The sequence below is a fragment of the Haematobia irritans genome, chromosome 1 (genome assembly GCF_050003625.1).
Source record: "Haematobia irritans isolate KBUSLIRL chromosome 1, ASM5000362v1, whole genome shotgun sequence".
Lineage (NCBI taxonomy): Eukaryota > Metazoa > Arthropoda > Insecta > Diptera > Muscidae > Haematobia > Haematobia irritans.
In genome coordinates, this window is record NC_134397.1 from 40,425,828 (window position 1) to 40,433,315 (window position 7,488).

General features: G+C 23.7%; 1 protein-coding gene across 1 annotated transcript in view; it reads right to left on the reverse strand.

The window, feature by feature from the left end:
- LOC142220680 (uncharacterized) overlaps positions 1–365 on the reverse strand; it is a 53,105-nt gene extending 52,740 nt beyond the window's left edge. Inside the window, exon 1 of the mRNA XM_075289944.1 lies at positions 240–365. The gene's annotated coding sequence lies outside the window, so the exon portion shown is untranslated. The remainder of the gene's footprint in view (positions 1–239) is intronic.
- Positions 366–7,488: the final 7,123 nt, after the last annotated feature.

The window sequence follows — 7,488 nt, forward strand, 5'->3', positions numbered from 1 at the left end:
AAAATAACTTCACTCTCATTTTCACTTTCAAAAACCTTTGTAGAATTCTCTCAATATATCCCCCCCAAAATTGAGTCATTAAGGGAATAGGCAATTCTTCTCATACTCTCTTGCTCCTTGCACTCTCACTCTCTTTTTCGTGGGAAAGTTCAAATTTTCCAATTTCTTTTAATTTTGTTGTTTTGTTTTCTTAATAAATGTGATTGATATTGTTGTTATTATTGTTGGTACTCCCGTACATTGGATTCTGCGCCCCAAATAGAGATTCTCTCGTATGTGATTATATCTCTGCAATATTACGCACGACAATCGTGTTCACCAAACACTCTTATAATGACCGCCTTGTCTTCAAAACTATTCGACGCGTTTAGAACTACTAAACATCTGTTTTAAATTTAAACTCTATGTGAACGTCGAACAGAACGGAATTCTGCCGGTGCTGTATTGTGGTTCTGTGCTGCATCCCATTCAAAACGGCATCCGCCCCGTAGTATGTGACGCAAGCACAGTGTTTGAAAACCCATAATAAGCTTAATATATTTATTTATTGTAATATGCTGCTGTTTTGTGATTCTTCACAATGAAAGTTGTAACTTTATGTAACATACTATATCATTTTATTCTCTAAACATCCAAAATTGTCATAGACTTCACTATAGAATTCTATAGAAATAAAATTTTGACGAAATTTTCTATAGAAATAACATTTTGATAAAATCTTCTATATAAATAAAATTTTGACGAAATTTTTTATAGAAATAAAGATTTGACAAAATATTCTAAAGAAATAAAATTTTGACAAAATTTTCTATAGAAATTAAATTTTGGCAAAATTTTCCATAGAAATAAAATGTTGAAAAAATTTGCTATAGAAATAAAATTTTGACAAAATTTTCTATAGAAATAAAATTTTGACAAAATTTTCTATAAAATAAAATTTTGACAAAATTTTCTATAAAATAAAATTTTGCCAAAATTTTCTATAGAAATAAACTTTTACCAAAATTTTTTATAGAAATATAATTTTGACAAAATTTTTTATATAAATATAATTTGGACAAAATTTACTATAGAAATAAAATGTTGACAAAATTTTCTATGAAATAAAATTTTGACAAAATTTTCTATAGAAATAAAATTTTGACAAAATTTTCTATGGAAAATAAAATTTTGACAAAATTTTCTATAGAAATAAAATTTTGACAAAATTTTCTACAGAAACAAATTTATGATAAAATTTTCTACAGAAATAAAATTTTGACAAAATTTTCTATAGAAATAAAATTTTGACACAATTTTCTATAGAAATAAAATTTTGACAAAATTTTCTATAGAAATAAAATTTTGACAAAATTTTCTATAAAAATTAAATTTTGGCAAAAATTTCCATAGAAATAAAATTTTGACAAAATTTGCCATAGAAATAAAATTTTGAAAAAATTTTCTACAGAAATAAAATTTTGACAAAATTTTCTTTGGAAAATAAAATGTTGACAAAATTGTCTATAGAAATAAAATGTTAACAAAATTTTTTATAGAAATATAATTTTGACAAAATTTTTTTATATAAATGTAATTTTGACAAAATTTTCTATAGAAATAAAATGTTGACAAAATTTTCGTTGAAATAAAATGTTGACAAAATTGTCTATGAAATAAAATTTTGACAAAATTTTCTATAGAAATACAATTTGGCAAAATTTTCTATGGAAATAAAATTTTGACAAAATTTTCTATAGAAAATAAAATTTTGACAAAATTTTCTATAGAAATACAATTTTGACAAAATTTTCTATGGAAATAAAATTTTGACAAAATTTTCTATAGAAAATAAAATTTTGACAAAATTTTCTATGGAAAATAAAATTTTGACAAAATTTTCTATGGAAATAAAATTTTGACAAAATTTTCTATAGAAAATAAAATTTTGACAAAATTTTCTATGGAAAATAAAATTTTGACAAAATTTTCTATGGAAACTAAAATGTTGACAAAATTTTCTATGGAAAATAAAATTTTGACAAAATTTGCTATAGAAATAAAATTTTGACAAAATTTTCTATGGAAAATAAAATTTTGACAAAATTTTCTATAGAAATAAAATTTTGACAAAATTTTCTATAGAAATACAATTTTGACAAAATTTTCTATAGAAATACAATTTTGACAAAATTTTCTATAGAAATAAAATTTTGACAACATTTTCTATAGAAATAAAATTTTGACAAAATTTTCTACAGAAACAAATTTTTGATAAAATTTTCTACAGAAATAAAATTTTGACAAAATTTTCTATAGAAATAAAATTTTGACAAAATTTTCTGTAGAAATAAAATGTTGACAAAATTTTCTATAGAAATAAAATTTTGACAAAATTTTCTATAGAAATAAAATTTTGACAACATTTTCTATAGAAATAAAATTTTGACAAAATTTTCTATAGAAATAAAATTTTGACAAAATTTTCTATAGAAATAAAATTTTGACAAAATTTTCTATAGAAATAAAATTTTGACAAAATTTTCTATAGAAATACAATTTTGGCAAAATTTTCTATAGAAATAAAATTTCGACAAAATTTTCTATAGAAATAAAATTTTGACAACATTTTCTATAGAAATAAATTTTTGACAAAATTTTCTATAGAAATAAAATTTTGACAAAATTTTCTATGGAAAATAAAATTTTGACAAAATTTTCTATGGAAAATAAAATTTTGACAAAATTTTCTATGGAAAATAAAATTTTGACAAAATTTTCTATAGAAATAAAATTTTGACAAAATTTTCTATGGAAAATAAAATTTTGACAAAATTTTTTATGGAAAATAAAATTTTGACAAAATTTTCTAGAGAAACAAATTTTTGGTAAAATTTTCTACAGAAATAAAATTTTCAAAGTTTTCTATGAAAATTAAAATTTTGCAAAAATTTTCTACAGAAATAAAATTTTGCCAAAATTTTCTATAGAATTAAAATTTTGACAAAATTTTCTATAGAATTAAAATCGTGACAAAATTTTCTATAGAAATAAATTTTTGACAGATGATTTTTTTTTTAAATTTGGTAGATTTTTTGGTGAAATGTTCTTCAAATTTTGGTCGATTATTTGCCTTAAGGAATGGAATGAAATGTGGACATAAGCCTGAAATACAATGTGTCCATACTGTGGAAACTACTTTTTTGCACACATTTTTCAGTGTAGAACTCAGCGCTTTTTTCCTACATACAGAAGGCATGAATATGTTTGATTAAAGAAGTAACCCACTAAAAAGTTTTTTTTTTTTATCACAAGTCTGACAAACATATGCAAATAATGGTGGTACTGAAATTAGCGCAGCAGAGTTGCAGTAGGAAATGGTTGCACTTCGCTTCTCGCTTATCAGGTTGCACTCCTGTGAAGAAGAGTTGTTTGTGTTTTTAGTTACGATTTCATGCTTCCACATCTATGCACACAAAAATTTCATTAAAATTCAGCCAAGGAAAATTTTCATTTATATAACGAAACATTTTCATTTATACTGTGAAAATATTCGTTAATAGTACGAAATGTTACGTTGATTAACAGAAAATTCGTTATAATAAATACAATTTTCGTTGTATTAACGAATTTGTTTCATTGGCTGACTTTTAACGACACATTTCGTTAATATAACGAAACTTTTTCTATTAGTGTGGGCTGTGCTCCTGAAAGTGTTGAAACTTTTTTTATAAATTCTCCTTGCAATGGTAGGTTAGGTTAGGTTAGGTTATGTGGCAGCCCGATGTATCGGGCTCACTTAGACTATTCAGTCCATTCTGATACCACATTGGTGAACTTAACTCTTATCACTGAGTGCTGCCCGATTCCATGTTAAGCTGACAATGACAAGGGACTTGCAATGGTAAGTGCTGCTTGACCTTTCTTCCTTCACAAAGTTGCTGAAAATTTTGTCAAAAGTTTATTTCTATAGAAAATTTTGTCAAAATTTTATTTCTATAGAATATTTTGTCAAAATTTTATTTCTATAGAAAATTTTCTCAAAACTTTATTTATGTAGAACATTTTGTCAAAATTTTATTTCTATACAAAATGTTGTCAAAATTTTATTTCTATAGAAAATTTTGTCAAAATTTTATTTCTATAGAAAATTTTGTCAAAATTTTATTTCTATAGAAAATTTTGTCAAAATGTTGTTTCTATAGAAAATTTGGTCAAAATTTTATTTTTATAGAAAGTTTAGTCAACATTTTATTTCTATAGAATTTTTTTTATTTCTACAGAAAATTTTGTGAAAATGGCAAAATTTCATTTCTATAGAAAATTTTTGCAAAATCTTATTTCTATAGAAAATTTTGTCAAAATTTTATTTCTATAGAAAATTTTGTCAAAATTTTATTTTTATTAGAAAATGTTGTCAAAAATTTATTTCTATAGAAAATTTTGTCAAAATTTTATTTCTATTAGAAAATCTTGTCAAAATTTTATTCCTATAGAAAATTTTGTCAAAATTGTATTTCCATAGAAAATGTTGTCAAAATTTTATTTCTATAGAAAATTTTGTCAACGTTTTATTTCTATAGGAAATGTTGTCAAAATTTTATTTCTATAGAAAATTTTATCAAAATTTTATTTCTAGAGAATTTTTTTCAAAATTTTATTTCTATAGATAATTTTGTCAAAATTTTATTTCTATAGAAATTTTTTTTCAAAATTTTATTTCTATAGAAAATTTTGTCAACATATTATTTCTATAGAAAATTTTGTCGAAATTTTATTTCTATAGAAAATTTTGTAAAAATTTTATTTGTATAGAAAATTTTGTAAAAAGTTTATTTCTATAGAAAATTTTGTCAAAATTGTATTTCTATAGAAAATTTTGTCAAAATTTTATTTCTATAGAAAATTTTATTTCTAGAGAAATTTTTGTCAAAATGTTATTTCTATAGATAATTTTGTCAAAATTTTATTTCTATAGATTTTTTTTTCAAACTTTTATTTCTATAGAAAATGTTGTCAACATATTATTTCTACACTAATAGAAAAAGTTTCGTTATATTAACGAAATGTGTCGTTAAAAATCAGCCAATGAAACAAATTCGTTAATACAACGATTTGTTTCGTTAATATAACGAATTTTCTGTAAATCAACGTAACGTTTCTTACTATTAACGAATATTTTCATTGTATTAATGAAAATGTTTCGTTATATCAATGAACATTTTTCGTTGGCTGACTTTTAATGAAATTTTCTTTGTGTGTATAGAAATGTTGTCAAAATTTTATTTCTGTAGAAAATTTTGTCAAAATTTTATTTCTATAGAAATTTTGTCAAAATTTTATTTCGGTAGAAAATTTTGTCAAAATTTTATTTCTATAGAAAATTTTGTCGAAATCTTATTTCTATGGAAACTTTTTTTATTTCTATAGAAAATTTTGCCAAAATTGTATTCCCATAGAAAATTTTGCCAAAATTGTATTCCCATAGAAAATTTTGTCAAGATTTTATTTCTATAGAAAATTTTGTCAAAATTTTATTTCTAAAGAAAATTTTTTCAAAATTTTATTTCTAAAGAAAATTTTATAAAAAGATTATTTCTATAGAAAATTTTGTCCAAATTGTATTTCTATAGAAAATTTTGTCAAAATTTTATTTCTGTAGAAAATTTTATCAAAATTTTATTTCTAGAGAAATTTTTGTCAAAATTTTATTTCTATAGATAATTTTGTCAAAATTTTATTTCTATAGAAAATTTTTTTCAAAATTTTATTTCCATAGAAAATTTTGTCAACATGTTATTTCTATAGAAATGTTGTCAAAATTTTATTTCTGTAGAAAATTTTGTCAACATTTTATTTCTATAGAAATTTTGTCAAAATTTTATTTCTGTAGAAAATTTTGTCAAAATTTTATTTCTATAGAAAATGTTGTAAAAATTTTATTTCTATAGAAAATTTTGTCGAAATTTTATTTCTATAGAAATTTTTTTATTTCTATAGAAAATTTTGTCAAAATTTTATTTCTATAGAAAATTTTGTCAAAATTTTATTTCTATAGAAAATTTTGTCAAAATTTTATTTCTATAGAAAATGTTGTCAAAACTTTATTTCTATAGAAAATGTTGCCAAACTTTTATTTCTATATTTCCTAACCTAACTCCCTATACTGATCTCACTGAATTCATGAGCTTCTGAATACCTGTCGATACACTGTGATTTAACAGTAGTTCCCACTGCCCTTCTTGACATCAAATATATCGAACGGTTCGCCAACGATCTGTATATGACGTATCCGTCATACAACTGATGTCGTATCTCTGCTACATTCATTCACATTCAGTTCGGTACGATAATCACAATTGTCGATAATGTTTTATTTTTGTAGAGACTATAGACACAGTGCTGCTGCCTGCCCATAGAGAGTGGGTACTTTAGAATGCCACTTAATAGAGTAGTTGGGGGGCTTTGTTGGTCTTTCCAATCTTGTTCATATTTATTTTGGTTGATTATAATTTGTCTTGTCTATGATGTTATTGTTGGCGCGTCGATTGTGTTCTAAATGCGGCTTACATGTCAATGCAATGATTGAAGAGTAGTATAGGTCAACAATCATAACATTGCAGGAGAGACAATTAAAATGTACTATCTCTTTATTAGGTGAATAGAGAATCGATTTAATTATAAAATCATTAATATTTTAATTTTCATTCTTTTTCATTTGATTGTAGTTTATCGGAAGTCACGCAAAAATGACTTAGTCCATTTTAAATAAACGGTATTTTTTCTTAGTATGTGTTTGCGTTTGTATGTTTCTTGTTCTCCCACTTGCGGCGCTGCGTTTGGCGCGAGTCAAGTGAGTCTGCGTTTTTCGTTGTTGCTGTTGTTTGCATTGTTATTGTTGCTCATTTACATTTTCATTTCATTTGGCATTCGCCCGGTGGAAGTGGATTTGTTTTTTTTTTTATTTATAATTCTTTTGTATTGCGTTTGCGTATTTGTTGTTGTCGCCTAATCGTGTTTGTGTTTTTTTTTTGTTTTTGTATTTCGTGTCTATGCACATGAGTAGCAAATATACAGTCTATGGCCATTGAGTAAAGACTTGATCTAGATTTATGTAAATTTATAGGCCAAAATCAGCTGACATACAAAAACTCAGCTGATCACAGCTGTTTATTGTAGCAAACGAACAAATATATTTAAACGAATAAGGGCCGGTTGTTCAACGTGTTGCTATTATTATTTATCGTGTCTAAATAACTTAAGACATTTTTGCCAATAGTTCAAAACAATTGACATACACTCGAATCGAACACCGAAAGAACATAACATCAAGAAACTCTTATTCTCAAGACGGTGTAACAATGTCCGTTTGTAGGTCTGTTGTAATAATTATACAGCCTTCAATAATGGACCTATCGTTTTGAATGTTTGCCATAAGTTCCTTTTTTCTACAAGCAAGTCAAATTTCTATATCGGTTCAAATTTTACTGCCTTTTCATCAAAATGCAA